This window comes from Bos mutus, chromosome 18, assembly GCF_027580195.1.
Source record: "Bos mutus isolate GX-2022 chromosome 18, NWIPB_WYAK_1.1, whole genome shotgun sequence".
Taxonomy (NCBI): domain Eukaryota; kingdom Metazoa; phylum Chordata; class Mammalia; order Artiodactyla; family Bovidae; genus Bos; species Bos mutus.
Window position 1 is genome coordinate 12,778,284 of NC_091634.1, and position 4,876 is coordinate 12,783,159.

Genomic DNA, 4,876 nt, shown 5'->3' on the forward strand with positions numbered 1-4,876 from the left:
CCCCATCCAATCCTTTCAAAATTCTGTCACCCTTCAGGCTAAGTCTGGAGCGCTCAGTCTCCAGTTGGGTCCTCCAGGGCCCTGAGCGTCCCCCATCCTGGCCCTAACTCCTGTTTCTCCCAGACCAGGCCCGACCCACTCTGCGCTGTCACTATCTGATCTCCCAGTGGACTATGGGTGAAGGATGGGTCTGGGGCTGTCTTGGTCATTTTGATGTCCGGGCACAAGGCCAGGCCCAGAAGAGGCCATTTCAGCAATTCACCTCTACAAACCATGGGCGAGTGAGAGGGGCAGAAAGAGCCTAGGACTCGGAGGTGATTCGAATTACTGGTATGATGGGGAAACAGGCCACGCAGCACACAGGAAATCAAGGACAGAGTCAAGACCGTCGTCTCCCATGCCAGAGGCTGATCTTTACACAAAACCTTCTTCGCTGTGCCCAAAGCAGTCTTTCTCAGACGCCCTCCGCCTGCACGCGCGTGCGCGTACACACACACACACACACACACACACACACACACACACGAAGCCCCCCTCCCCCCAATCCCCGTTGAAGCAGATGTGGAGTTCCGCGGACCCGTTATCTCCCAAAGACCTCCCACGGCCTCCTCCTCTTTGCCAGTTTCCCCATCTTCCCTCCCACGCCCAAAGAAGACTCTCAGAATAGACCCAGGGACGCGGAGTTAGCGCCACCGCCCTCCCCAGTGACCTCGTCCCACCTAACACCACGTGATGCATTCCCCCCCACCCTACGCCCGCATCGAGGTCATCTTTGGGGAGACGTTCAGCTCAGGCTGCTTGAGCGCCCCCTTCCCGCTACTCTTTGGAAAGGTCCGCCCCCCAAACCCAAACCCCCGCCCCCCGGGCGCCTCCTCTCCAGGAACAGTCGGCTGCGGCCAGGGCTATTTTGGGAAATTCCACACCAGAATGCGCTTAGCGCTCCGCCCCCTTCCCGGAGCGCCTCGGAAAGCCGCTCGCTTAGCCGCGGGCTCCCGCGCAGGACCGAGAGCGGCCCCCCGCTCCGCTGACGATCGGCGGCTCCCCGGGGCTGCTTCCGCCACCCTACGAAGGGGATGCGCCGCCCTTCGGAAACCTGTCCCCGGACGAACAATCCTCATCTCCCCGCTCCGCCCTGAATGCGCCGCTTCTATCTCCGGCTCCTGCAAGGCCAAGGCGATCCCAGAGCGCAGCAGAACAGCGCCCCCGTGTGGCCTTGTCCTGCGGAACTCGCGGAAGGGCCGGATTAGTGGAGAGACCCGCCCGACCCGTGCTAAGGTTTTAATAGGAAAAGTGTTTAAGGAAAACAACAAAAAAAAAAAAAAAAAAAACTAGTGTCACGGTCACGGACAACATGATCCTTTAGGGTCTGGCTCAGTCGTTCACTCCGCCAGGAAGTCCTTTCTGACTTCTCATCTGAACCTCCTGCAGCCACTTAGGCTTCCCCCATCCCTGCCCTGACCCCTGTGCCTGTGTCTCCCCGCTCCCGGCCCTGAGCTCTGGGTAGTCTTAGTCACCACGGTGTCCCCAGCATCGTCCAGGGCAGTACAGTGAAAGGCTCAGACGACCTGCGGGGCACCTCCTAGGGAGCATTCATTTGCTCCCTCACCCAGACGGTGCTTAGTTTTGGTGACATGTAATCTACAGATCATAAAATCCACCTGTTTTAAGTGATGTGATGTTACTGCGTGATGATTATTTCTACAGAGTTACACAGCCATCCCCACAATCCAATTTTAGAACATTTCTATCAGCCAAAGATCTCTCCTCTCGCGCCCTCTTTCAGTCCATTCCCATTCCGGTTCCCAGCCTCAGCCCCAGGCAACCACTGATTACTTCCCACCATTATGTATTCTTCTCTTTATTTTACAAGCATTTTCGGAATGCTTGCTTCTATTAGGTATTGAGTGTTGAGAATACTTAATGACACACACAGGCCCTGCCCTCAGGGACCTCAGAGTCCGGTTGGGTCCCATGGCTAATGGGAAAATAGGTCTGGTCCCTCATTCCTTCCTTCAAAAATATGTGTTGAACACCTGTGCCAGCTACTGTTCTAGACCCTGGGGATATAGCACTAGGGGTGGGGAGAGGAAAAAAACCTTGTTTTGCTGGAGCTGATATTCTAATGAGAGGATTTAAAAAATTAGTATATATGTGATATAATGGCTGGTGATGAAAAGTATTGTGAAGACAATAAACCAGGGGAGGAGGTAGCGATTTATTTATTTATTTTTTGATCCATCACAAAGCTTGTGGGATGGAACCTGGGTCCCATTTAGTGGAAGTGCAGAGTCCTAAACACTGGACTGATTGCCAGGGAATTTCCAGTGATTCAGTTTTACTTATTTATTGGCCCCTCTGCATGACACATGGGATCTAGCTCCCCCACCAGGGATTGAACCGGAACCCCCTGCATTGGAAGCATGGAGTCTTCACCGCTGGAGCACCAGAAAAGTCTCCCCATGCATTTAGTTTTAGAGTGGTCAGGGAGCACCTCTCTAAGAAGAACATTTGATCAGGGACCTGACTGAAATGAAGGAGTCAAGCCTGTATCTGAGGGAACAATGTATAAACACTCCAGCAACACTGTTTATATGCAAGAGACCCCCTCCAAGTCACAGGTAACTGGATGAAAGGGATAGCAATCCATCCAAAGGGGCGCTTTGGACATTTGGGGCTGAATTGTCCTGTACACTGCGGTCCATTTGGCATTCCTAACCATCCCAGGTTTATAAATGCCTTTAGAACAGGTCTCAAAGTTTGGTCCAGGGTACCCTGGGAATCCCTCAGACCTTTTGTCCACAAAGTTCACATTATTTTCGTAATAATACCAGGATGCTTTTTGGCCAGGCCACTCTCGTTTTCTCTGGAGTGTACAGTGGAGTTTTTCAGAAGCTTCGGGACATGTGATGATGTCATTGCTCTGCCAGCGGATGGGATATGTGCTTGTGGATTCCTGTATACTCAAAGTATCAGTTCTAAGTTCTAATACAGTGACTTGACATTCACAACAGTAAATACCAATAGTTATAACTTTTTTGGCAGAGCCGTGTGGCATGTGGGATCTTGGTTCACTGACCAGGGATCAAACTCTCGCCCCCTGCATTGGAAGCACAGAATGTTAACCACTGGACATCCTAGCCCATATAAATAAAAGCTCTTAGGGGTCCTCATCACTTTTAAGAGTGTAAAAGGGGCTTTGACATAAAAATTCCAGAACAGGGAAGGATGGGGGGAAGGAATAGTTAGGGAGTTTGGGATGGACATGTATACTCTGCTTTATTTAAGATGGATAACCAATAAAGATCTATTGTATAGCACATGGAACTCTGCTCAATGTTACATGGCTGCCTGGATGGGAGGGGAGTTCGGGGGAGAATGGATACATGTAAAAGTATGGCTGTGTCTCTTCTCTGTTCACCTGAAACTATCACAACATTATTAATCGGCTATAGCCCAATAAAAAATAAAAAGTTTAAAGTTTGAAAAAAGTTAAAAGATAGAAAGTGAAAAAACTAAAATGGATAACCAATAAGGACCTACTGGAAAGCACATGGAATTCTTCTCAATGTTACATGACAGCCTGGATGGGAGGGGATTGGGGGGAGAACAGACACATGTATATGTATGGCTGAGTCCCTTCTCTGTTCACCTGAAACTCACAACATTGTTAATTGGCTATGCATGCATGCATACTAAGTTGCTTCAGTTCAGTTCAGTTCAGTCGCTCAGTCGTGTCCGACTCTTTGCGACCCCATGAACTGCAGCACGCCAGGCTTCCCTGTCCATCTCCAACTCCTGGAGTTTACCCAAACTCATGTCCATTGAATCAGTGATGCCATCCAACCATCTCATCCTCTGTTGTCCCCTTCTCCTCCTGCCCCCAATCCCTCTCAGCATCAGGGTCTTTTCAAATGAGTCAGCTCTTCACATCAGGTAGCCAAAGTATTGGAGTTTCAGCTTCAACATCAGTCTTTTCAATGAACACCCAGGACTGATCTCCTTTAGGATGGACTGGCTGGATCTCCTTGCAGTCTAAGGGACTCTCAAGAGTCTTCTCAAACACCACAGTTCAAAAGCATCAATTCTTTGACACTCAGCTTTCTTTATAGTCTAACTCTCACATCCATATATGACTACTGGAAAAACCATAGCCTTGACTAGACGGACCTTTGTTGGCAAAGTAATGTCTCTGCTTTTTAATATGCTGTCTAGGTTTGTCATAACTTTCCTTCCAGGGAGTAAGCGTCCTTTAATGTCATGGCTGTAGTCACCATCTGCAGTGATTTTGGAACCCCCCAAAATAAAGTCAGTCACTGTTTCCACTGTTTCCCCATCTATTTGCCATGAAGTGATGGGGCCCGATGCCATGATCTTAGTTTTCTGAATGTTGAGCTTTAAGCCAACTTTTTCACTCTCCTCTTTCACTTTCATCAAGAGGCTCTTTAGTTTTTCTTCACTTTCATCCATAAGCGTGGTGTCATCTGCATATCTGAGGTTATTGATATTTCTCCCAGCAATCTTGATTCCAGCTTGTGCTTCTTCCAGCCCAGCATTTCTCATGATGCACTCTGCATATAAGTTAAATAAGCAGGGTGACAATATACAGCCTTGACGTACTCCTTTTCCTATTTGGAACCAGTCCTTTGGAATAAGTTACTTCAGTCATGTCCAACTCTTTGCAAGCCTATGGACTGTAGCCTGCCAGGCTCCTCTGCCCACAGGATTCTCCAGGCAAGAATACTGGAGTGGATTGCCATGCCCTCCTCCAGGGGATCTTCCCTACCCAGGGATCAAGCCCATGTCTCCAGTGGCCCCTGCAATGGAGGCAGATTCTTTACTACTGAGCCACCAGGGAAGCCCCTAATTGACCCAATAC